General features: G+C 46.0%; 1 protein-coding gene across 8 annotated transcripts in view; it reads left to right on the top strand.

The window, feature by feature from the left end:
* Positions 1–27,250, top strand: part of GREB1 (growth regulating estrogen receptor binding 1) — a 142,745-nt gene that overhangs the window by 25,368 nt on the left and 90,127 nt on the right. For 2 of the 8 annotated variants that reach the window (XM_087437134.1, XM_087437133.1), the window contains exon 2: positions 21,845–21,949. The exons of 2 other annotated variants lie outside the window; for them this stretch is intronic. The gene's annotated coding sequence lies outside the window, so the exon portion shown is untranslated. 4 more of the 8 variants (XM_014792174.2, XM_014792173.2, XM_087437138.1 and 1 more) reach the window with 3 other exon arrangements.

The raw sequence follows: 27,250 nt of genomic DNA, 5'->3' as shown, positions 1-27,250 counted from the left end.
GTCTCAGTGTGGGAAGAATAAGGGCCTCTATTTCATCCTTGAGGGATTTCAATCTGAGAATTGAAGGGTGAGCTTCTCAGGGAAGGGAGTTTTAAGCAGCTTGGGACCATTAATTTGTCCAGGAGCAACATTCAAGATCCTTGCCTCATATTGGACTCTCTGAGTCTCTGGCATAGTACTGGGCTCCTAGGGAACCTGTTAGTCATCCTTCAAGGCCCACTTCCTTCAGGAAGCCTTCCCTGATCTCCTTAGCTGGTAGAATTTTCTCCCTTTTCTGAACACCTGTAGCCCTGGGTTGGAGGTTTATTCTGACTCACCAGAAACTTAAATTAACAGGAACATCCCATTTCCTGACCATTCTAGTTAATTGAGGGTTCTCAGTCTTGCGTGAAAACAATAAACAGTGGCTTCCTTGTGATAATTCACACTTATTTAGTATCAGTGTTTACGAAGTGCTTTCCCAGCCCTGGCTTTTCTTGTTACTGAGAGTGACATGTTGACTGGGCCTCCTGGCTGCACTCACATGGGCTGTAGTGGGAGTGGTGGCAGCAGCATAATTTGTGGTTTCATCCACCTAACGTTTTCTGAATAATAGCCTGTGCCAGGTACTGTGCTGGGCTCAGGGGCTGTGGAGCTGGGCAGGTCCTGGTATCTGCCCTTAGGAGCTCACATACTAGAGAGGAGAAGGTGAATCTCCTTCCCACTCCAACAGAATAGGAGCTGGATCTGCGTGGAATGGGTGGGGTCGGGTGGAGGAAGGAATATTTTTGATTGGGAGCCTGGGCCAGATGGTATAGAGTTGAATCTATGCAACCAAAGAGAATGGGAAATGAATGGGGCCTCCAAATCCCAGGTCGTAGACCATAAGCGATGAACATTGAGGCCAGATGTATGTGTCAGATACTGTGCTAGGCTTATTTACATACAGTTCTCAGTCCTTTAAACAATCCTGTCGTGTAGGTATTACCATGTTACCTATTTTACATATGGGGAAACTGAGGCTTAGAGAAAATGTTTTTTTCCCACGTTAGCCACTGCATTGTTGAACTTGGAATTCACCCGCTGGAGACTTTGACTCCAAATCCTACACCTGTCCCACTACACCCCTTTGCTAACATCCACCACTGTACCACCTTCGTATTTCTGTTATCACGTGTTAGTGTTGTGTCTTCAGATGCATGTGCTATTTAACTGCTTTTTGGGGGAGGGGATTGGCCCACAGCAATGCTTGTCAAGGATTGGGGGTGGGTATTGATTGCAGAAGGCTCATTAGAGGGAAAGAAAGAGAATTAACTCTTTGGAGGTTTCAGCTGGGCCAAAGGAATGCCACTAAAGGTTTGGGAAATCATATGCTGAATCCAGTGACCAAGAGACTCTTGTGCATCTTTCATGACTCAATTGTACAACTTCTCTTTATGTTGAGACCATTGCTCCCTTCCCTTTGTTATAGCTCTTATCATGTATTGATTTTGTAACATGGCATTTTGCCCTATTAGATTGTGAGTTCCTCTGAGGTTGAGAGCAGGTGCCATCCATTTCTGTATCCCCAGAGCCTAGCACTGTGCTTGGCACATAGTAGGTACTTAAGAGCGGTTTGTTGAATCCATCCATCTGTCTGCCCAACCATTATCCACCCATCCATCCATCCATCCATCCATCCATCCAATCTTTCATCCACTTATTCATCCATCCATTCACCCATCCACCCTCCCACACATCCATCCATTCATCCACCCACCCATCCATCCATCTACCCTTTTATCCACTTATCCATCCATCCATTCACCCACCCGTCCACACATCAATCCATCTGCCCATCTGCTCACTCACTCAATCCTTCATTAGGTGTTCTCTGAACAGTACAGTGTACCTGGTGTTATGGCCAGTGCTGAGGTAGCATAGATTGAGTCAGATACAGACCATGCTCTCAAAGAGCTCGGAGTCTGGAGGTAATGAGAGGACAATGTGGTAAGTAGAAAAAAATGACTGAATGAAGACATTATTATCCCCAAGCCTGGGACTCTCCAAGAAGATATTAGGTTGTTTCTTTATCTTAAATGATGTAGATATGAATGAGGCAACCTCTAATTCTGTCCCGTTTCCCTTGTATCTCGGCCTCTCTGAGATTTCCGCTGGCACCATCTGGCTCCTTCCTCTGCTGGAAGCCCTTTGAGACAGAAGGCTCTCCATAGGAGCCTGTGTGAGGAGGGGAGGGCAGCAGGCGCTGACCTGGCGGCTTCAAGGTGGCCACATCACCGTCCCCTCCTGTGTCTCCCTGAGAGGAATGCTGCCTAAAAGGACAGAGCAGTTGTTCTCTGGGCAGAGTGATCATTCATCAGGCCTTCCTCTGGGACAGGAGGTGACAGCACATTTATCTGAGAGCAGAGGCTAAATATCCTCTGACGTTATTCTGGATACGGCCTGCTGGCGTTTTGTGAAACCCTTCAGACTCCTGAGGGGCAGTAAATTCATTCACCTTCTCCAGCCTTTGTGATGGAGAGGCCCATGTGGAGATGCTTAGGGAGGCCAATTTAGCATGAAGGCAGTCCATTGGCACGCTTTGGAACACAATCCCAAAGAAACCTCATTAGAGCTCAGTGCTCTATTATTTTCAAACTGTCTTGGCAAATCTGTAATCTAGGTATTTAAAGTGGAAATGTGGAGATGGTCTATCTTTCAGGGCGTAGTGGATTTCATGTGAGTGACAAGAAAAAGCGCTGTCTCTCCCACTTGGTGTCTCAGATTTGGACGTCCCATTGCCTGCTGGTGGTCCTCCAAACACATCACGCCCAGAATGAACTCATCATCTTCTCTCTGTTCCAGCTTCTCCTGAATGCTTTGACTCCATCCACTTAAAGGTGGGCATCTTCCCTTGCCTCCACAACCGGGTGATCACCAAGTGCTGCCGATTTCCCAGTAATCCTCTGTGTGTGTGTTTTGGGGTGAGGGGGTGGATCTCTTCTCTGCTTTCTCTCCCTGTGACTGCTCTGGTGCAGGTCTTCGGCTTCTCCTCCCTGGACTGTTGCAGTGGGCTCCTGGCGGGTCTCCAAGGCGGGTCACATTCCCACCACTGCCTTCCAAAGCACAAGTCTAGTCGCATCACTCATGGGCTTCGCCCCGCTGTGCTTTCCCGTTGGGGCTCTGGGGCTGACAAGGCACTCTCCTCTTCGCCTTCCTCAAGTCCCAGCTGCAGGAGATGGAGGAGTCAGATGGAGACCAGAGTCTCACCTTCGTGTCTGCTAAGGATGTGTGGGGAAGGTGTGAGGGCCAAATGACCTGGCTAACTCTCCCTGCCCCCCCAACCCAGACTAGACCTTGCCGGGAGTGGGGTCCATCTAAAGGAAAGTTTCACGTTGATGTTCCCTAGGAAGCTGCCTCACACAAGGAGGGAAAAGGCACAAAGTTGTCAGTGCTATTAGGCTTTTCCTGGATTAGTTCTGCCTACCGGGGGAAAGAGCAGTGGCTGCCATCACCTGTATAGTGTGGTGAGGGCCACGAGGCTGGGAGCATTGCTTTTAGGAGCCGTTCCACCTAGGAACTCCAGTCACAGAGCTCAGGGCTTTTCCTAACATCACCTGTTGGGTCAAAGCTCCTGAACACGGGGCTTTCACAATCTGGCCCTGCTTATTTTTCCAGCTTCCTTCTCTGCTGGTGTGTCTGGAAGGGTCTCTGGTGTGTGCAGTGGTCCACGGTTCCCTGGATGTAGAGCAGGGGTTCGTGTCCTGGAGCCCCCCACCCCCATGGCCAGGCTTTCCTCTCCTCCTCCCTGCTCCCCTGGCCCACCCCGCCCTCCTTCCCGCAGCACCAGTCTGTTCCGTGCTCTCCCTCTGCCTGAATGTGCTGCTCCTGCCTTGTGTTGTCTGGCTCCCCCCTCCCTAACCCAGGCACCAGCTCTTTGAAACTGCCTGTGTGACTCCTCCCTCCCGGCTGCGTCGGTGGCTTTCCTTAGTGTTATTCACCATTGTACTGCTTTTACTGCGTCTTCCGCTAAGGTTGGAGTTCTTCAAGTGCAGATGATATGCCTAATACAGTGCCTGGCACATGGAAGGCTCCAGGCACATTTGTTGAATGAATGGATCACATATCTGTTAGGGTCCAAATTGAAAAAAAGAAATGGACTTGATTGGAAGGTGGATGGAGGTTAGCCATTATGAACAAGTTCTTCGATATGAAGCATGTGAGCCAGAAAGATTATGAAAGAAGACCTTCCAAAGACATGCTTGCTGATCAGAGGTCAGGGGCCGTGCAGGGGAAGTGTCAAGATGCTAGAGCTCAGCCTTCCAGACTTTGCTAACTCTTGGTGCTGTCCCTTTTCTATCAATTCCAAGAGTACCTAGTCTATTCCTCCCACTTTATCGGTAAACTAGTTACTGTCTGGCCTTGACCCCCAAATATGTCGATCTTATCTCCTTGCTATGTTGTGAGTGTATGGTGACTACCCCAGTGCAGTGGCTGGTACCTTTCCCTCCCTGGGCAGAGCTGACCCTGTTGCAGAGCATGGCCCGTGTAGTGTCTTGATAGGTGTTTGTGTATCCCTGTAACACTGAAGCCTGGGCTACCTCAGTCCCTGGAGGCCACCACACTTTCACAAAGCCATCGATGGCAGCTTGGTGGGTGCCCACTCTGCATGACTGTGCTGAGACGAATTTTCCACAGTCTTTGCTGTTCTAAGCTGTTTTTCACCCGCCATGGAAATGGACTGATGAATTACATGTGGTCTTGATTCCTCAGGGCTTGCCAATTGGCTGGCAAGACAACTGTAGTGCTCAGTGGAGATACCTGTGAAAGTGGTGAGAGACCAGGTGTTTTCATTTTGCCTCATTTGATGTCAAAGAACAGAGACCCCCTGAAGTCAGCAGGGTGAAGAATTTTGCTGTGAGGGACGTGAGAGGGACCACATTCTTCAGGATGGCAGCTGCCATGGGGCTGGGCCACACCCAGGCTGAGACTAAGAGCATGTCTGGATTGAAGGCTGCTCTGGGTCCTTGGTGTAGGAGCTTGGGGGACTTTGTCCTGTGCTCTGTCACCAGTGTGACTTGGCAGCAAACGACGTGCCTGCTTCTTCCTGTTCTGCTCCCCTCTGCATCTCTTGGATTCAAACTTACAACAGAGGGATTTGGCCCACATACTCCATTTAAGTCATTCCATGCAAGTTCTTCCTCCTCACTCTGCAGGGGGTGCAGAGTCTCTTGTTTGAAAGGGGAACTCCTATAACAAAGAACAGGGCAAGGAACCCCCTTTTCTGTGGGGAGCTTGGTCAGTAAAATCTGAAAAGTCTTGGCAAAGATGAGGTTTAAGGTTAGGTAAGTGCTGTGGACTGAATATTCACGTTCCCCACTAGTTCACGTGCTGAAACCTAACCCCCAGTCCGGTGGTATTGGGAGGTGGGCCTTCGGGAAGTGCTTAGGTCGTGAGGGTGGAGCCCTCAGGAATGGCATTAGTGCCCTTATAAAGGAGACCCCAGAGAGCTCCTTCACCCCTTCCACCAGATGGTGAGAAGATGGCTGTCTGCAGCCTGGGAGAGGGCTCTCGCCAGAACACAGCCATGCTGGCACCCTGATCTTGGACTTCCAGCTTCTAGAACTGAGAGAAATGGATTTGCTGTTTAGAAGCCACCCAGTCTATGGTATTTTGTTATAGGAGCCTGAACAGGCTAAGACAGTCATTGTATTAGTTTCCTTGGGCTGCCATAACAGGATACCACAAACTGAGTAGCTTAAACTACAGAAAGGTATTGTCTCATGTTCTGGAGGCTGGAAGTCCAAGAACAAGGTGGCGACAGGGCCGTGCTCCCTCTAAGGCTCTAGGGAAGGATCTGTCCCAGGCCCCTCTCCTAGCTTCTGGTAGTTCTTGGTTTGTGACAGCATAACTTCAGTTTTCACATGGTGTTCTCCCTGTGTGCATGTCTGTGTCCAAATTTCCCCCTTTTATAAGAACACCAGTCAGATTAGGGCCCCACCCGACTCCAGTATGACCTCATCTTAACTAATTATACATGCAACAACAGTATTTCCAAATAAGACCACATTCTGAGTTAGGAGTTCAATATATGAATTTTGGGGGTGCACAATTCAACCCGTAAAGGTTACCTTCTGGACTTGAAAGGTGCTTAAGACTTTGACAGGTGGTGATATAGAAGGGTGTTCTTGGGGGGGGTGGGATGGCAGGGACAAAAGCATAGAGGTGGGGGGGCTTCTTCAGGGAAGGCTGGTGGGCTTATTCTGTTTCTCCCAAAGTGGTAAACCACCTTATATTTGTCGTTCATGTCACCCTGCTGAGAAGCTTGTTCCTGGGACAAACTTGGGCACTTTAATTACATATATTACCTCAGATCATGGGACTTCACCCTGCCTCCCCAGCTGGACCTAAGGACCTCTCCAAATGACTTTCTCAGCTTTTCACATCTAGGTGGCCCAAAGAGGATTGGAAATGTGGTAACTGGATGAGCCATTCATTGACAGGAGACGCTTGGCTTCACCTTGGGTTTTGTGTTGACTCCGCAGTTCTGAGTGGACTGTCTCTCAAACTGAGAGGATATGATCAAATGCCCATTTTTCTGGGGGCAGATTTTTTAGGAGTGATGTCAGTGTAGTTGGGAGAACTCACCTGAATGGATAGTGAGGAGGTCAGTGGAGCTCTTCACTCGTTGTGAGTTGTGGACAGACACGGTGAGCCCCCGCCCGCCCCACACCCTCAGAGGGGACAGCAGGTGGCTCTGGGAGTGGCCTTCCCCTGCCTGGCGTGTTGTCTTCCCAGCCTCCTCGGCTCCTGTGGCCACAGTTTCCCCCTTTCCTCCCAGCGCCCCGGGTCTGTCACACTGCAGTCACTTTGCCCTGGCTTGGTGAGTGGATACTCATCTTTCAGCCCATTCACTGGCGCTGCCTCATGGCGACTTTCCTTGTGTGCTGGGCTTGCTCGGGGCTCAGACACACCTGGGTTCTGGTGTCACTTGGGGGGCCTTGGTACATTTCTGACCCTTGGTTCCTCACCTGTAAGATAATCCCCACTGTAGCACTTTGCTCGGGTGGTGAGGCAGAGCGGAGATGATATACTGAAGTCCTGTCCTGCAGTTGCTCAATAAATGTGCTCTCTGGTTCCTCTGTCACCCCCCGGCAGGGGTCACTCTGCCCTCCTGGGGGCCTCAGGCTACTGTCACATGCATCTCTGAGGCAACATGTGCTTTTACAGCACATGTGCTAGTCCATTTTTAAGTTTGTTCTTTCTCCAAGAAATTATCCTATAAAAAAAATCCTCTATATTAACAATTTTTTCTGGCATAAGTTATGACCAACTTTGTTCAGTGGGTGACTTTTCCAACATTTCTTTATTGTGTTTGCAGATATTTTCCCATTTGCTTCTTGTTTTGGAAATCCCCAGAGTGTCATGCTTCCCTGAAACTCTTATAAAATGTCTGTTGTAGCATTTTGTTGGAAACTTTCAGGCATTTGGAAAATATGCTATTTTAAATTACTGTTCCTTGACGTTCCTGTTTTGTGAGTTGTTTCCATAAACCGATGGTCGAGCAGGTATGCCAAAGTATAGAGGCAATTAATCCTTTGGTTCTTCTGTCATTTCCTGTGTGGTCCTGTGTGACCAGCCTCGGTTTCTTTACCTGTAAAAAAGGTGATAATGATAGCAACCTGGCCCACTCAGTTATTGGAGGCTGAAGTCAAGTGCTTCATGTTTATTCACCCAGTATAAGTTGGCTTCCTGCCTCTATGGTCATTGTTCAAAGGGATCTGCCCGCGTACTCATCTTCTTTTATATGTTAGTCAGACTCTAGCGCAGGCATATAATCCTCTCATTTTAATGTGCTAATGTAATTCTTGTTTCTGTTACATTTAACAACTGGTAGTGAAACATTTAGAAGTAATTAAAAGGTGCTGGTAACTTCACAAGACCCAGAAAAGTTTTCCTAGGAGTAGTTGGGCTTTTTTTCCTCGCCTGTGGGCCTTTCACTAGGTAAGGTGATGTAGTGTTCTTCCTTCAAGAGCAAAGGAAGAAAGGAATTAGCGACTCGAGCAAAATAGTGCATGCATGTTTAATTGCTGGCAATAGCTCTCTTTTATCGCCTGCAGTCAGGGGTGGACAACCTGCTGAGAAGACTGGGGGCCCCTTTCCAGATAGCTGTCTAATGTCAAGGTCACGAGGAGCACCGGAACCTGTCTGGGTGGGAATTTACAGCTTCACAATCATTGAAAGTTGAAAATGAACACATTAAAAAAATTTAGTATGGGAGAAAGTCATGCTCATTTAAAGGTAAATTTGTCCCAGAAATGTGACTATGTTTTCTTTTCTTTTCAGTAGGAGAAATTCGTTGTTCTTTCTCTCTGGGGCTTCTCATTTGTGTCCCAGACACTGAGTTGAGAGTTTCAGGATCCAGGCTCAGGGCGTCATACAAGATGAGGTTTTGTCTGTGCTCCTGGGATGCGCTGCTGCCCTTGGGGAGGGGTTGGGGGTGTTAATTAATGCAGATCATCATCCCGTCCTGGCTCTGGATGTCTGTGGCAGGTGTCCTTTATTTAGCTACAGCTAAAACCTGCGAAAACAACTCAGACTTGGATGACATTTTGGTGGCAGTTTGAATAGGACTTGGGCAACTCATTCAGATCTAATAAGTGAGTAGAGTGAAATGGAAAAGAAAAGTTATGCATAAAATATAAACGTGATTTTTTTAAATGAAAAATACCCTAACAAGTCTTATCTTTTTTGTTGAAAGACCTCTTACAGAGAGTTTTGACCAAAAGGCAACGTTATTTGTTTTCACTTTTAATCAGACTAGTGCTGTAATAAAACTTGGCATAGTGTGGATAGATATAGTACCTACATTGTTGGTAATAAGGGCTACTTAGATGTTACCATTGGTTGGCTCATTGGAGGGAGGTGTTTTGAATATGACAGTGGCCATCTTTGAAGGTCTTCATTGGGTCTCTGTGAAGTTAGCAAGCCCCACCAACTGTCCTGTGTTTGCTCGTGTGTCCCCCTCTCACATTTTGTTATAATTACTGGTTTAATCCTTTAGCCCCTCCCCCACAAGACTGATGTTCTGTGAGAACATGAACTGTATTTATCTTGCTCACCATTTAAAAAATTAAATGGGAGTGGCCCACTGGCATAGTGATTAAGTGTGCACCCAGGGCTCTCGGGTTTGGATCCCGGGCATGGACCTACACACGCTCGTCAAGCCATGCTGTGGTGGCATCCTATACACAAAACAGAGGAAGATGGGCAGAGATGTTAGCTCAGGGCTAACCTTCCTCAGCAAAAAGAGGAAGATTGGCAATGGATGTTAGCTCAGGGCCGATCTTCCTCACTCCCCCCCCCCAAAAAAAATTAAATGATTAAGTACTTATTATGTGCCAAGTCCTGTTTTAAGCTTTTTATAAATTAAACTCGTCATTTTCACAACAACTCTTTGAGATAGAGTATTAGTTTCCTATTGCTGTCGTCACAAATTACTGCAAAGTTAGTGTTATTTTAACAACACAGATTTATTATCTTATAGTTCTGGAGGTCAGAAATTCGGTTTGGTCTCAGTGGGCTAAAATCAACATGTCAACAGGGCTGTGTTCCTTTCTAGCTGCTCAAGGAGGAATCTGCTTCCTTGCTCATTTGGGTTGTTGGCATAATTCAGTTGTAGGCTGTCAGCTGAGGGCTATTCCAAATTTCTAGAGGCTGTCCACATTTCCCAGCTCCGGACTCCCTTCCTCCATCTTCAAAGCCAGCAATAACCTGCCACGTCCCTCTTACAGTCTCTTTTCTCTTCCTTCCCCTCCTCCTTTTCTTCTTGTCTCATCTCACTCTCTGGCTACAGAGAGATTCTTCTCCTTTAAGGACTCATGTTATTAGATTGAGATAATCCAGGATAATCTCCCAATCTTAAAGTCTGTAACCTTAATCATAGCTGCAAAGTCCCTTTTGCCATGGAAAGTAGCATTCCCAAATTCCAGGGATTAGGCCATGGACATCTATGGGGGGCCATTATTCTGCCTGCCATAGGTAGGGACTATTATTATCTTCATTTTACAGATGAGGAAACTGAGATACAGAGAGATTAAGTAACTTTTTCAAGGTCACCCAGTTAGCAGGTGGGGGAAAATCTGGGTTTCAAATGCAGGCTATTTGGCTCTAGTGCATGTACTGTATTCTTAAGCTTTCAGCTGTGTCATCTCCACTGTCTTCTCAGCAGTCGAGCTGAGTCCTGGGCACATAGTGGCGATTTACCCACTGAAGGATGAATTCATGCTGCACTCTTCTTAGAACAGAAGTGATTGATATTCAAGGTGAAGACAAATTTGGAATATGTGAGTCCCTAAAATTCTAAAGGATAAAACAGTTCGTGTCCTGTGCATCTGTCTTTGCAAATTTACCTTGATTTGAAAAGCTCCCTTGCCATAAACTCAAATATTTCACTTCTGCTCATCTCATGTCCCTTAACCCCAGGCAGGTTTCTCTTTCAAATATTGAGGGCTAAAAAACAACATTAGCTACAAAAGCCTCTACTTTAATTGTTATCTTGAAATTCATTCATGTTCAAAATTAATGTTAACATGTAAGTAGGTTTACTTGCAAATTTACTTGAAAATCTTATAAAATGCAGATAACACGTACCATTTCTTATTTGCTACTTGGCGCCGTATGTAGAAGTTTTCTATGCTGCTTTATTTTGAAAACAAGTTGCTGTTTGGTGTTGGGATGCCATAGTGGGTGCTCCACAAAAATGTGTTGATTCGAACCTCCACACAAATGTAGGCTTCTGGAGTGTGTGTCTTTTTTTTTTTTTTTTGTGAGGAAGATCAGCCCTGAGCTAACATCCATGCTAATCCTCCTCTTTGTGCTGAGGGAGACCTGCTCTGAGCTAACATCTATTGCCAATCCTCCTCCTTTTTTTTTCTTTTCCCCCAAAGCCCCAGCAGATAGTTGTACGTCATAGTTGCACATCCTTCCAGTTGCTGTATGTGTGACACGGCCTCAGCATGGCCTGACAAGCGGTGCGTCGGTGCGCGCCCGGGATCCGAACCCAGGCCGCCAGTGGGGGAGCGCGCGCACTTAACCGCCAAGCCACGGGGCCGGCCCCTGGAATGTGTGTCTTTCCTTGGACACAGTAAATAGGCATCCTGTGCTTGACTGGGAGATCTGCAGAAGTCTTACCATCCTTGGGCTGTAAGGGACATCCGTTTGGAGAGATGTCTGGTGTCGTGGGCAAAAGTCCCAAAGTTGCGATTGAAACTCAAACCAGAAAGACAGGAGGACCTAGAAATAGTCCTGGTGTTTTCAGTCTCTCTGGTCAGTCTCCTCCCTGTTTCCTATTCCAGATGACCCACAGGGAGCATGAGCTCTCAGACTAGTCACAGGAGGCCTGAACTGCTTCTTTGCCCCCAGTGGACCATGCTAAGCAGCCTGTGCAGCTCACGGTTTTGGGGTCTCTGTCAACTGGCATTGTCTTTCCCAGCTAGATTGGTTCAACAGGCCTGGCACAGAATGGAGGCTCTCTGAGTACATACTTGCAAGTCTTCTCATGGGCTTCATACAGGCTCAGCCCAAGAACTCTTTATTCATAGAAAAGGGATAACCATTTAGTGCATCCAAGGAAACACCCCCCACAGACCAATAACATTGCGTTTACATTTGCCAGTGGAAATTTGTACTCTTGATAAATGCCCAAATAGGAATCTCACCCTTTTTTTCTACTCCCTCTCAGTAGAAGGTGTTAGTTACAGAAGACACTTTGGACATTATTGATAAGGCCTGATGAAGACCCACAAAAGGAAAGAGTTTATTGCAGGATCTGTAGGGGGTGGGCTGCTCCAAGCCAGGCCAAGCCAGGACTAGAGGCCAGTTGCACAGCTCAACAACTTGAGCAGCATCCGCTAGAGATCACAGCCAGGAGGCCTGGTGGCAGGACAGGCAGAAGGGAAGGTTCTGACTTGTGGACAAAGCCAAGGTCAGAGTGTGGACAGTCAGAGCTCTCTGTGGGAGGTGGGTGTGATCTGAAGCTCTGGTCTGGCTCAGTAGCCAGAGGTCTGGGTTGAGCAGAACAGAGGCTGAGTCTTGCCCCTCTCCTCAGTTTCCAGTATCCAGAAGATTAAGCTGGACAAGAGGAAAGGCAGAGAGTCACAGGCCGTAGCATGATAGATTTATGTTCTTCTCTGCCTATTACTAGTTGTGTGTTCTTGAGCAAGACACTCTGTCTCTCGGGCCCTCTGGTTTCCTCTCCTGTTGATCTCATAGGACTGCATGAGGATGAAACGAAGTGATGTGTAAAATGCCCGGCAGAAGTATCCTCTAGGGGCAGTTCATGTGCCAGCCTTGCCAGGTGGATAATCAACACTTAAAATAGCCACCTCTGCAGGATTGTAAAATAGCACTTTGATAGTTTTGCATTTGCCTTGCAGTACCATGTCGTGTCTGAACATCCTCTTCTCCCAGAAGGTCAGCATGACCTTGTTGTCTGGGACAGATTTGGCCTTGGTCTGTTTTGGTCTTGTCATTACTTTTCATACTGTGCTTTCCAAAACACATCACTCGTCTTCTCATCACTGGCTGAACGGACGCTGGACTCTGTGCAGCCCGTGGCAGACAGCTCTGTCCATCCCCTTCTCATTCCTGATTAATGGATCCCTGATTTTGTTCAAGATAGCAAAGTGCCCAGCTAAAAACTCAATTTCCCAGGCTCCTTAGGAGCATAGGTGGCCACGAGACCCAGTTCTGGCCAGTGTTTTATAAGCAGAAATCTATTGGGTGGGACTTCTGGGAAAAAAATGGTTTTCCTGGTAAAGAGGCCATGCTCCTTTTATCCTTCTCCTTTTTCCCTTCCTCCAGTCTGGAATGTGGACTACAGTTGCCACCTTCCAAAGCAGAAGGGGCTTTGGTCTTGGATGTCATTGTCAAGCTGCCACCCTGGCTCTGGACGGCCTCCCTGCAGGCTTCTTGTTACATGGGAAGAATGAGCCCCTGTTGGGTGGAGCCGCTGTTGTTGGGTTTCTGTAACATGCAACCAAATATGACTGTAAGTATGTGAGGTGCTTCCCTGAGCTCACGTGATGTGACTCTACCAATTTAAACATGTTTAATGTGACTTTTTTTTTTTTTGTGATGAAGATCAGCCCTGAGCTAACATCCATGCCACTCCTCCTCTTTTTGCTGAGGAAGACTGGCCCTGGGCTAACATCTATTGCCCATCTTCCTCCACTTTATGTGAGATGCCGCCACAGCATGGCCTGACAAGCTGTGCGTAGGTGTGCACTCGGGATCCGAACCCGGGCCGCCAGCAGCGGAGCGCGAACACTTAACCGCTACGCCACGGGGCTGGCCCCTAATGTGGCATTTTTTTTAAGGTGTTTTGGACACATCCTCTTTCTTGTGCCTATTTCCTTCCAGAATGACGTACTCTGTAGGTTTACTTGGGCCTCTTTCATTAGGCATTTGACCAAGACCCAGGAGGCTGTGTTCATACAGAAATTTTGCCTCTAGTGGTGAGGGGGAGGCACCTGCTGGGGGGTACAGTTACCTCTTCTCAGGCCAGGACTGCTGATCCAGGGACAGACCAGCCCCTTAGGACGTGCCGTGAGATGGAGGCCCGGCACTCAGTCACGTTTCCTAGACTTGGTTCTGAACCACTCCCCTGGATTCTTCCCGCTCCTGACTCCATCTTGCTGTGTGTCTTCCCTTCTGCCTCACTTCTCGGCATCCTTTCTTTTACTGTCCTTTGAGCTCCTCCTGACCGATCTTGTTTGTAAAGCTTCACACTGCATGGGGTTAAGTGCCCTTCTGAGTTTAGCCTGCCCTGGACCCAGGGGCTGCTCCTGCGTGGTGGGTGGTGCTTCTAAAGGCTTGTCTCAGTGCTGCATTGAGGGGTCAGACACTTGGTAGGGTTTTATCGAAGGCTCACTTTTATAAATGCCAGGTTAGTTTGTTCCAGCGAGAAAAAGATCCATAGAGGGCTTGAGTTCATGTGGATTGATTACTAATATAACTCTAGTTCTATGAATGGTCTTAAATGTTGTCCTTCACTCTTCTTCATCTTTGCCACTTTTTTTCTTTCTTTACATCATGTGGCATTTTATGAGACCACATGGCTCTAAGCTTTTTTCCTTCATGTCCCAAGTTCCCTTAATATAGGAGAATAAGAGAAGGAGCATAATGTAGTGGAAAGATCGTGAGTTTTGGATTTCAGTAAACCTGCATACCATCTTGGCTTTACTTACCAGCTATTCGATCCTGGTTACTTAATGTCAGTGAGCCTTAGTTTTCTCATTAGTAAGATAAGAATTTTAGAGAAGACTAAATAGGATGCTATATGTTAAATACTAATTGCAGTCTTATTCTCTGCAGCTACCCATTCCTTCCTCCATTTTCTTGTTCTCAGGAGGCAACAACTTTCAATCCTTTTAACTTATTCTTTTGGTAATTATCTTGACATTTCTAAAGAACATATTTTGCTACTTCTTGATGTTTGAATTTTAGGTAATATTTATTAACTTACTAATATGGAAATTAAGGATTTTTCTCTCTTTCACACATGCCGCATTCTCCCCATACAGATACACAGATACATTCTGGCCTGCGTCCTTCCAATATAGTTATTTATGGTTTTTCATAGCTCACTTCAATGTATATATCACTATGGCCATGTAAACACTTAGACAGCTGAGCCAGGTATATCCCACTATTCGTTTTCTATAAAACTATGGTTTTCCTTTTTCTTGCATAGCTTTCTGTTTTCCCTGAGGTTAGTAATTGCCTATTTTTTGTATGCACTTTTCCTTATTTATCTGGTGGTCAGCACAAGATAGGGAAGTAATAAGTGCTAGTAGGCATATTATCAGAAAGGGAGAAGCATGGCAGTTCTTCAGGGGAAAGGACTTTTCCACACGGCATTAAATTCTCAAAGTAATCTCTATTGTGAGACCTCATATAAATGATATTGTGACACAGTGGACGTAATTTGTTAGAAATGCCAAAGCCAGTTCCAAATGGCTGTTTTCCATCATGGTGTTGGAAAAAAGCCAAGGTTGTAATAATACAGTGCAACTCTGGGAAGATGACTCCATGAGGGACCAAGCTAATGGGGTTAACAATGTCTTGTGGTGAAACTGGATCCAGGAGTAAACCGGGGCACCTGGTGGCTTGGGTGGGCAGCATGTCTCCTGGACTGTCTTTTCTGCTGATCAGCCTCTGTAAATAGCAGGCCTGCACTCAATCATTCAATCAGGAAGTACTAATGGAGACAGCCCGGCATGGGGTGAGCTCTGGAGTCTGTAATCACCAAAACAGATGTGGTCTTTGCCCTCATGGAGTTCAAGGTCTTGGGGGAAGACAGACATTGGAGTGTGAATTGTTGGTGTGATGAATGTTGTGAAGGGAAAAGGCAGGATGGTCTGGGAGGGTGTTTCACCTGATTCTAATTTTACAAATAGTTTAACAAAGTCTGCCACGTTGATTGTTTTGCTGGTACAGATTCCCAAAATGTTTTAGGACCTATTGATATCCTGAAATCCCTTAATTTCTCTCTCCTTTAACTTTTTAGAAGGCTGTTCTTTCTGCATTGACACTCAAACAGCTGTTGAGTAGAGTAAACCCACAAGATCTCAGAACCATCTTTCTCAGGTTGTAAAATCAAAGTCTGTCAAATATGAAACTTGCTCAGGGAAACAGTGCACCAAGGAATAGGCTGGACACCCCTGTTCCTGGCTCTCCACACTGGGAAAAGGCCCTGACTTCACATGTTTGCTGCTGTGTCTGAGGAACAGGTCACAACAACCCGGGGGTCATGGTTCTGGTGGAACAGAAGAATGTTGACTTTTCAAGGATGGAGACCTTTCTATCACTTTACATCTATTCAAAATTCTCTCTTACATCAAAGTTTATTAGTCACAGAAATATTTCAGATCTCTCCATAAAAGGTATGAATTTGTAAAGTGCAAGTACTCTAGTTGAAAGTAGCAGAATTATTTACTTGGATTAAATGTTCTAGTCCTTGTCTTTAAAATGATGTAACAGTTTCTTATTATAAGGCAGAGGGTTGGACTGGGTGATAGTTGTGAGTCCTCTTTGAGCTGTAAAACCTATGGTTATAGAATGTTTTATAAAGCCCTTTGCCAAGCTATCTTCTCTCTATAAGCATTAAGTGGTACCAAGTCCATATTTCCTGGGAGAAATCCTTAATACCAGTACTCTTATGAAGTGATGTACATTTGTCAAATTTCAATTTTTTCTTTGCCAGCTATAGATATTTGTTCTAAAAGAATGACCAGACAACTTTTTTAGATTGGAAGTCGTTTAGTAATTAAATTGGATGAAGAATTAATTAGCCCTTGGCAATTTTTTCAACTGGTGTGGGCAATTCTTAACATTATTCATATGTAACTTTGGTCACTAGAAACGTAGAATTGTATTGCAGTATAGTTATTACCTTCAAAAAAAATAATCAAAAGACTAATTATTTTTATTTTCTCCTAGTTTATGTGTTTATTTCTCACAATGACTTTGAAAATTCCCCTTTGCCAGGATTCAGAGGATCTTCCTCATTTGAAAATAATGGGAAGAAATTCTAAAAATGTTGAAAGTAATGAAATTGCTAAATCTCTGTTAAACCTGTGAAGATGGAGGAGTTCCCCTCACCCCCATCCGGGGAAAACCCCTATAAAACAGTAAAAAGAGAACTCAGAATATATTTAGGACAGGGACTAAAACTATCAGGTAAAAGTGAGATATTAATGTCCACAGAAGCTTCTTTTGGGTTTGGTAAGATAAACTGAAAAAATAGTTCAGGAATTTAGAAAGGGACAAGAGAGAAATAGATAGGAATAAACATGAAAAAATGCTCAATTTCACTAGTGAAGAGAGAAATGCAAATGAAAACTGCAGTGAGATACCGTTTCACCGCCACTAGATTAGCAAAAACTTACAAGTCTGACAATGTCAAGGGTGGGTGAGGATGTGGAACAGCGGGCACTTATTCACCTAAACGGGTACAACCTTTTTGCTCTAGGGGGCACTGTTTAGGTAGCCTTACAATGTGAATGGTGCCCCCTGGAGTCGTGTGGCAGCCTTGAGAGCTGGGTATGTAACAGGAGACATGTCCAATAATGTTTATACTAGTGTTATTTGTAATAACACACAAACAAAAACTAGCGATAACTCAGATAGCCATCAACTATAGAGTGGAAAAATCGGTTGTGGTGTATTCATACAATAAAGTGCTGTACAGCAGTGGAAGTGACTCACAGATACGGGCAACCTCATGGATGAATCTCAGGAGTGTTGTACTGAGCAAAAAGGCAAGTCTAGAGAAATCATACAGTGTGAGTCCATTCATATAGAGTTTAAAAAATGTAGAAGTGAGAGCCGGCCCGGTGGTGTAGTGGTTTAAGTTCACGCACTCCACCTCGGCGGCCCGGGGTTCGTGGGTTTGGATGCTGGGAGTGAACCTATGCACCGCTCATCAAGCCATGCTGTGGTGGCATCCCACATACAAAATAGAGGAAGATAGGCATGGATGTTAGCTCAGGGCCAATCTTCCTCACCAAAAAAAAAAAAAAAAAGTAAAAGCGGACAATGTGTTGCTTAGATTGAAACTTAAATTAAAATTAAGTTAAATTAGTTTGTCAGAAGTGCTAAATTTCAGGCTCTGGCCCAGACCTACTGAAACAGAATTTGCATTTTAACAAGACCCCCAGGTGATTTGTATGCACACTAAAGTTGATCTTTTCCAAGTAGGAAAAAAAAAATTTAGTTAAATCTACATAAATTTTAGGTTTAAATTAAGTTAAATCTAAATTAAGAATTTTGCTAAAATTATAAAGAAAAGCGAGAGAATGATAAACATAAAATTCAGGATACCAGTTACCTGGGGGTGGGGACAGGTGAGGAGCACACAAGGGGATGTCAGGGATGATGTGAGGTTCTTTTTCTTAAACCAGACGTGGGCACATGGCTATTCATTGTACCATGAGTCTTTATAACATAAATATCTTCCAAATGTTCTTTTGTATCTGCTCAAATTTAGTAAGCACAATTCAAAAAGAGAAAGGGGTTAGAGTGAAGGTTAGACCAATGTGGGCAAGTTGCCTGGAAAGATGGGGAATTTGGTGTTTGTGGAGGGGAGGCCATTGCAAGTCTCTCTTGGGTCAGAGAAGCTCTGACAAGTCCACCCATCCTAGCCCATAACTCTGTCAGCCCCTGAAGTCAGTCCATTTCCAGGGGGAAGGAGCACATGGGTGGTGGCCTGGTGTTAAGGGGGCAGGCAGCTAGCTGTCCCTGGCTGCCTCCCAGCTTCCAAATGGTGACTCAGGCCTTGAACTGGAGGACTGCCCTGGGGATATTTGCTCCCCATTCAGCCCCCAGTAGGGCTCGCAGTTTACCCTGGGAGTGTTGTTGCCTGAAATACGAAAGTGGCTATTGAGCTAGAGCTGTAGGCCTGGAAGCTAATTCTGCAGAGGTGAAGTGACTGCCCTCTGGGGAGTGGCAGAGCCAGGTCAGTGTGACTCCAGCACTCAGGTGCTTTCATCTGTTCCATATCCCGCTGCCTCGAAATGGACTCCAGTTCAGTGGAATGTCATGATTGTAATTTCCCCCCCAAAAGTCCTTTATACAAATTGCACATGACCATTTGTAAAAAATGTAGAAAATACAGAAAATTAGGAAGGAAAAATTTGTCCATAATTCCATTTCCCCAAACATCCACTGTTAACTTGTCAGTATATTTCCTTCCAGTCTTTTTTCTCTGCATTTAAAAAATTACAATTATCTTAGGTGCTAAGGCTGTGAGTGATATAACTTTCTATCCTTATGTATGCTTTCTCTTATGATTTCCTGTTTTTTTGTCATTTAAATATGTCATATTAAATATGCAGAAACTATCTTGCTAATGAGTCAACATTAGTAAGAATAAAGTGGAAAATGTTCATTTATTTCTGGAGAGTTGAGCAAAGATCAGATATTTTGGGTCATTAATTCTTTTTTTTTCTTACTACTTGAAAATTAACCAGCCTATAGGAGCACTTCATCAGTAAACACTCTCCTGGTACTTATTTTGTACTAGGTGCTGGGGAAACAGATGGACAAGATAGGTTTCTAGGGGCACCAGTCTGTGAGGGGGGGTTTCCATGAAAATTATCCTTGTGTCTAGTAAATTAAAAGACTGAGCGTTAATGGCTTCCATGATTGGGGTTTGCTTCTGAAAGGCAGAGCTGATAACATCCTTACTCTGAACACAAACCACAAAGTAGTTATCTTTTCTTAAGCCTTTAGTTTTCATTTTAAGGTTCACCACAAACTTTAGCAGTGAAAAAAAAGTGCAGTCACTGGGTCATTCTGACCTAGAACCAACCAAAACACTTCTAATTGCTGCAGCAGACAATGATGAATCATTCCTAAGCCAGCTTGCTGCCTCTCAGTCAGATGCCTGCGTAATCAGACTCATTGTTTCATCGCCAGTGAAACATTGGCTCGAGCGTGTTTGGGGCTGTAGGAGAGAGGTTTGCAGATCTTCCCAGTGTGGTATCTATCTGCTCATCTGCACTAGTGCAGCCAAAAGGGCTCTTCGGGTTGTCGGGGTTTAAGTTCTGTCATGGTAGGGCTGTGGCTTCTTCATATTCATCGGGATGATACCGATAAACACTACCCTTTTTTGAGCACCTGCCATGTGCCAGGCAGTGTAAAAGGTGCTTTATGTTCCTGGTGTCATAACAACCTTATGATACAGATATTATTATCCTCATTTTGCTGAGAAAACCGAGGCTCAGAAGTTGTCACTCATACACCCCACATATACCAGGCATCCAGCAAATGCTGAGTGAATGAATGATGGCACCACCAGGCTAATGAAGGGAAGGCAAAAGGAGAGAACCTGGCCATATGGGCCCAAAGAGTTGGTCCCAAAAGTTGAGAGGCTTTGTATCGCCCAGTTACTCATTTTGGCAATTTTTAATTTAATTTCCAAATTCTATGTGATGGGGGAGGGGCAGGGATTTCCACGTAGGCAAATAACACCAGACGTGGATGCAGTATATGTTTGTGACCAGCAAAGAGATCGGCCTGACTGGTCCTCAAAAAATGATAAATGGAAAAACATTTGTTAAGTGCCAGCCGCTGTGCTCAATACTACATTATCTTATTTAATCCTCACAAAACCCCTTTGAAGTAAGCCTTGTTATCTCTGTTTATGGCGGACGAAACTAAGAGCTCGGAGTTCCAGAGCCTGCCCAAGGTCACGCTGCTGATAGGAGGGTGAGGGTCCAGGATGGGAACCCAGGCACTAGCTCCCCAGTTTCCCTGAAGCTTGGCTGCTTTCCCCTAAACAAAAGCCAAGAGTGGAGATTTCATTATTTATGCTTGAATTTTATTTTGTATTTGATGGAGGGGCAAAAAAAGTAAGATATACAGATTTCTTTAATGCTAACAAGACCTAACAACAGACGCCACCCCAGGAAGAGATCCCAGCGCAGTCAGTGCGGGGAGAAGGCCAAGTGGGAGACGGAAGTTTTGGGGTAGCCAGAAATAATGCGCTAGGGGGTGACTGGTGTGCAGTTCAGTGGTGGTGACCAGACTTTCCAAACCAGAATCAGCACGCCATGCCCTTTGTTTTATTTTATTTTGTTTTTCAAAGATCAGAGGAACTCCTGAAAATGTAGTTTGCATGCAGAAATACAGTCATACAGTCAGTTCTGCTATAATGTGACATGTGTGTTCCTAAAAAAAGACTGTCATGCAAAATTGCACAATAAAAACCATAGGGTTCATGGGGAAAATGGGGTTGGGGCACAGCACTCAAACCCTTCATCAATGACACTTTGAAAAAAAAGATATAAACCTAATAAAAGGGGCCGGCCCGGTGGCATAGTAGTTAAGTTCACGTGCTTCGCTTCCACGGCCCGGGGTTCTTGGGTTGGGATCCTGGGCGCACACCGGCACACCGCATGTCAAGTCATGCTGTGGCGGCGTCCCATATAAAGTAGAGGAAGATGGGCATGGATGTTAGCCCAGGGCCAGTCTTTCTCAGAAAAAAGAGGAGGATTGGCAGATGTTAGCTCAGGGCTAATCTCCCTCACAAAAAAACCCAAAACAATAACAACAACAAAAAACCTAATAAAAAAGGGAAGCAAACAGCAGTTTTATGTATGCTAAATATTAAAGAAATACATAAATACTGCAATAAATATGGAACTTTACCTTGAAGTACAAGATAAAAAGAAGTTTTGCATGTGGAAGTGGGCTTCGGAAGGGTTGTAACTTGTGAGTTATTGTGAAGTAGAGGAAGGAAGGAGATGTGGAATCATACGGAAAGTTCTAACACCAGATATGGATGGGTGTGGCTCGTAACAGACGCGGTGATCGGTGATCAGAGGTAGCTGGTAGATGCGTGTGTGCGTGTGTGCGTGTGTGCGTGTGCGGGTGTGTGTTTTGTGGGTGTCGAAGCTGCTCAGTTTACCTGGGCATCATTTTTCTGCATTCTTGGTGTTTCTTGCAGGGGAAATCACTCCTAAGCACACACAAAATTCATCAGGTGTTTCAGTTGTCCTGTAACACATCTATCGGTTGGCACAAATGTGTAGTTTAAAAAGGGTTGTAGCAGACTGACTGTGTATGGGAACACCATAACAGAATGTCTAAATCTCTTACATATCAGAATGTGAGTGGCTTTCCTACCCACAGCCTGTCCACGCAACTCTCTAGTTTAGTTGTGGGTCCCTGCAATATATGTTGAAACCTAACCCCCAAGGTGATGGTATTAGGAGGCGGGGCCCGGGGGGTGATTAGGTCATGAGGGTGGAGCCCTCGGGCATAGCATTAGTGCCCTTAGGAAAGAGACCCCAGAGAGCTCCCTTGCCCCTTCCGCCAGGTGCAGACACAGCGAGAAGACTCGGGCTGTGAACCAGGAAGCAGGGCCTCAGCAGACAGCGATGCTGACAGCACCTTGATCTCGGACTTCTCAGCCTCCAGAACTGTGAGACTAAGTATTTGTTGTTGAAGCCACCAGTCTCTGGTATTTCTGTTACAGCAGTCTGAATGGACTAAGACAGTCCCTCAGCTCTAAAACCAGAGGATGGACTAGGTCACCTCCCAGGGCTCCTCTGTGATTTTGAGTCTCTCAATGAATGGGCTGGGAGACCAAGTGGGGCCCTCCACTCTCTCTGAGGATAATAATTAGAGTTGTTTTTAAAACGTGCTTTATGTTTCGCTGGCTTTTCTCTGGTTGCCTTAGTGTCTTTTCTTCTCCTGGGTGTTCTTTTCATGCTTCAGTCCTTCTTCAGTGCCGGGTGACCCTTGGAGTTTCACGTGGGTCTAAGAATGAGAGAGAAGGTCAACTAGGAGCGTTCTGTCCACAGGTGGAGGTTGTGGACCAACACGTATTGCTTTTTGGGTGCTTAGGACAGCATCAGCTGATATTCTGGAGGCCTCTGGATGCCAGACTGTATCTATATTAGTGGCCCTAGTTGATTCAGTTTAATCTATTCCGTGTGTTTGCCTGGGGTGAATGCCTGAGTCCTGGTATTCTGCGTGTGGCTGTGGGCTGGGATCTGGAGGGGCCAAGTGCTCTGTATGCAGTAGTTAAAAGAAGTCGCCTATTTTCAGTGCTGCTTCTCCCTCCCCCTAACACAGGCCAGAGTCCCAAGTCTCTGGGTGTCTGTAGGGCCAATCGGCTTCCTCTAGGTGTGCACCATATTGCAGCACCCTTCACCTGCATCAGTCATAAGTTCTCCCTCTAGTCTGTCTTCTGGAAATTTGTTAAATCTAAACAAAGATAGAAGTGCTTAGGTCTGTTTAGGGAGGTCAGGGCCACCACACAATAGAAGAAATGCTTGAACTGGGTTTTGAAGGATGAGTAGGAGTTCATATCACAAATAAGGGGTAAGGGCTTTCTAGGCAGAAGGAACACGGTGTACAAAGAACCGGAGGTGTGATAGGCTGTGGAGTGAGCGGAAACTCTGAGCAGTCAGCATTCGGCAGCCGTGGCAGTACCAACCCCTCACAGCTTACACAAGTTAAGCAGATCTAAAGTGATATGAAAACCCTCAGGGAGACATTTTGTAAAAGCCAAGGCCTGTTTATTTGTTAGTGGTGGTTATCGTGGTCTTCAGAACACTTTGTTGGACAGGTAAGGACTTTTCTGCTTTTTGAAGCTTATCACTTCTAGCCTTGTGGTCAGAAAGAAAAATACAGCCAACACATCACAGTCTCCAGTGCTAGTGTTGGCTGCTGGTATGGTGACTATGTCTCTGCCTGTCCTGTTTAATGTGGATGGGATTTGGCCAGGGAGAGAAGAGCATTCGACATCCAATAGAAGACAGGGACTTCTGGCAAGGAGATATGTTGGCACTGAGCATAGATTTGCAGATCTCCATTCTCAAGGAAGACTCACACCAGAAGCACCCCGCAGAGCTGACATTGCTGTGAGCCCTCTCCTCTTCGGGCACCTCTGTGTTATTTCCACATCAAAAGCCTATTTTGACAGTAATGGGAAGGCGTAGTCAGTTCAAAGGTATTATAATTCAGACGTAATGAAGGCAAATTCTTCTCTGCGAATTTTCTCCTCTTGATGATGACAACTTATGTCAATTTAAAAAGTTAGCAAATTAAAGAAAAGACTAAAGAAGCATAAAAAAATCTTGAATTCTTTCACTTACAGGCAACCACTGTAGACATTTTTTTTCAATCTCTTAAGCATTTAGTTTGTTTACAAGTTGAAAGCTTAGTACTGATAATAATTGCTACTATTATTATGGCCTATATAGTAAATATTATATATATACCATTCACTGTTCTAAGCACACTATGTATATTCATAGAATCCACACAACAACCCCCCAAGACAGGTACTTTTATCCCTTTTTCAGATTGGGGAAACTGAGGCACATTAAGGTTAAGTAAGTTGCTCAACGTCTAACATCCAGTAAGTCAGGATTCAAACCCAAGCCTGGGCCCATAGCCCATCCTCTTAAAAACTCTGCTGCTTTCTCTGTCTATATATATTATATATCTATGTAAATAACATCATGCATATTATATTACATAGATGTTTGTATGTATTTCTCTCTATATATTTCTATAACAACTTAAAATCTTTTTCTTGCTGAATTTTATATCTTAAGTACATCTGTGTCATTTAAAAACTCTTCATGCACATAGCCTTCGTGCATGTGGATATGGGAGACTGCATTAAGCATTCCTTTCCTGTTGGGCATTTCCGTAGTGTCCAGTTTCCCCCATTACAGACAGTGCTTGAATAGCAGAAGGCGGTAGGCGCTCCATGTGTGGTCACCTCCTCTGCAGTCCCCATGGGTCCTCCTCAGACCTGATTTGCTTCCCCAGGAGTGAAGCCATGGCGCCAGGGTTTGCTTCCACTCCCGGAGCCTTGCTCAAGCAGAACCACCAGGGGGCGCTGCCCTGCCCTTGCTGCTAAGGTGTGGAGACAGATGGGGTCTCCTCCTGTCCTTTCTGGGGAGATATCGCTCAGCTGGGGAAGGGACAGGGCTGTGATGTGGGGCTCTTCCTTCCACCCTGCAGCACCTGGTGCCTAGAAACAGCTGAGAACTCTGACAACTGGGGTGCCAACAGGAATAATCCAGCTCTTGGCCCTTGTCACAAAAGGTAGATGACATGCACATCCCTGGGTCCTATCCAAGTCATCTTTGCAGGCAAATGAAAGACCCTGACAAGGAGATAAAAATCAAAGTAAAAGGTATTTAGCACAAATGAAATGGGCTGCCATTATTTCTTTTCTTTCCTTTTTCAATTAGGTTTTGAGCAGGATTCCTGGATTTGCAAGAGTCGGTTGCAGCAGGCATGTGTAGGAAGCTCTGGGCCAGAGCTGGTGTTTCCTTGATTTCCACAGTGGTGGAAGTGATTTAAAGAAAAGGAGTTTTAAGAACATGCGCCTGTGACTCCCGGGGAGTTTTCCTCGTTGGGGTGTGAGCCTTGGTGTTCTCAGGGGAGGTTATTATCAGGGGCACGTGCTTCCCGTGGTCAACGCTGCACCTGTGGTCCTCCCGCGGCAACCCCGGCTGCCCGTTTCCTGTGGCAGAGCTGGTGCTCTTCCCTGACCTTTCATTCTCTGTGCAAGAATACATGGTTCCACTCCAAGTACAAAACTTTCATGTTTAAAAAGGCTTGGTTTAACTGCTGGTGGTTTGACGGACAGATTGGTATGTACCTGCGTGGAGAGCACTCTGACCCAGCAAAACACTTCAGTGCTAAGAAGACGGAAAACCGTGGCATTTGCCATCTGACCCAGCAGCGGCCCGGGGCAGATGGAGCTCGACTTGGAAGGTCTGCTGCTGACTTTTTTCCCTGGTTGTTGTTGTAGCCCCGGGAGCAGACACTGGCTTTGAAACCTTTCCCCTGGCTGGCTTGGCTGCCTCTGCTTCCCTGGGCAGGGGCCAGGGGCCGGAGTGTCAGGCTGACCCAGCACTCGGCACGGTTCTCAGTAGCATTCAGGGCTCCCCACGCGATCAAAGCCACAGCGGCGGAGGCGGGAGTGTCTGCAAGCGTTCCCACTCGCTGGGTTCAGCCTGCTCTTGGCTGGATGGTTTATGGGCTGCCTGAAATGACCAGCTTTTTGTAAGGTATGGTGCATTTGACTCTGAGAGCGGAGCTTTTGGGGTGGGAGAGGTTTCGCTGGCTTCTTGCTTATTATCAAGATGACATTGGCCTGTGTTAAGCAGGATAATAATGTCGAGGCATTTGCTTTTAGTAAGGTGCGAGGGAGCAATAAGCCGAGTGCATCCACTTAATGAATTAGCTTCGTTATCTTTGTCTTTTTTTGAAAGGGTATCTGAAGGGGTTGTACATGATTAGTTTTGCAGAAGGTGGCCACGAAAGCAGCAGGGAGGATAGTTATAAGTGATGTGCTAAGGACATGTCAACGCTTTTTGGATCCTGCCTGGTTGGTTCTAGGGAGAAGTTTTTCAGTAGTTACTTCTTCCCTGAAAATCTTCCCTGGCTTTATTCTGAAGGTGCTTCCCTCCCATTCAGTCCTCGCTGCAGCTGGAGGGGACGTGGCTGCTTGCTTTGTAGCATTCGAGGAGCTTAAGCGCTCTCAGAGGAAGCGCTGTTGACATTCTGTGAACAGATGTCTGGGCAGCGGCGCTGTCGTGCGGCGGCCGTGGGCAGGACAGCCTCAGTTGGAGAGAAGTGGATTAGACAGAAGTCAAGCCCTCAGCTCGGCTTTTCTTCCTTAAACAACACCTGTGGAGTTTATGAGTTCCTCCAGGGAAAATCAGAGAAATCTACATTAGAATGCCATTTCCTGCCCGGAGGACTGTCAAAGAGTTTACAGGAGACCATTCTGCCCTCTGACTGTGTTTATGGCCATATCGTATATTCAGCTGCCTATTCCTACACTAGTGGAGTGCCACCATTCCGCTCTTCTCATGGAGGGCCCCATCACGCTGCTGGCAATTATGGAATGAGGTTGCAGACGCAGTCTTGAGAGGGCTTTGCTTTTGTTTGTTTTGTTTTTTGAAACTTTGGACTCACCAGAAATAAGTCACCATACTTGTGTGTTGGCTGAAGGATTCTTAAATTTTGCTGTAGGGAGGTTGGAGGAGGAAGCAACAGGGGTTCGTGGCAGCTTAGATGTGAGCTGGAGTCTGGGGTAAGACTTTGGGTGGGGCTGTGTCCCCGTTGCCTGCCGGGGCAGTGTCCGTTACCTTCCTGTGAGGCCCTGAAGGATCAGCAGGGATTCTAGAGGGAGGCTCGGGTTGGAGGATCTGAGGAATACAGGTGTGTTTTGGACGCGATTCCGAATGGAGGCAGATGGCGAAATGGAAAGAGGCCTGGCAGGCAGCCTTGGAGAGTTTCTTTCTCCTGGACTTGAACTCCAGCCTTCGGCTCCAGAGCACAGCCTCTTTCTTCTCTGCCACGGTCACTTCTCCAGGCGAGGGTGAGAGGAGGACAAAGGCGAGGGGGCACCAGACCAAGTGAGGCTTTGCACAGAGCGGGCTCCGCAGATGTTTGGGAGGGAAGCAACGGCAAGTGGGGGCATGGTTGGAGGATCTAAACGCCACACGCTGACTCCTTGAACGCACAGCTGCCCCTGTTTTCTGCATTGTGAGGACAATACCACCCACTTCCTCCTCTTTCTAAAGCCTGAAATCATCCAGACTCCCTTCTCTCCTTCATCCTCCAGAAAGCCAGTCTGTCTCTGTGCCCTCTTCGAGTCACAATATACTGCAATATTCTTCTGTAGGCCTTCCTTAGGAGCCTAGGTAATCTCTCTCAAGTACAATCTAACCAGGCCTGTTTA

Source organism: Ceratotherium simum, chromosome 11, assembly GCF_057802395.1.
Source record: "Ceratotherium simum simum isolate JZ-2026a chromosome 11, ASM5780239v1, whole genome shotgun sequence".
Taxonomy (NCBI): domain Eukaryota; kingdom Metazoa; phylum Chordata; class Mammalia; order Perissodactyla; family Rhinocerotidae; genus Ceratotherium; species Ceratotherium simum.
Note: the sequence above shows the minus strand (reverse complement) of the source record. Positions and strands in the feature narration are given on the sequence as shown.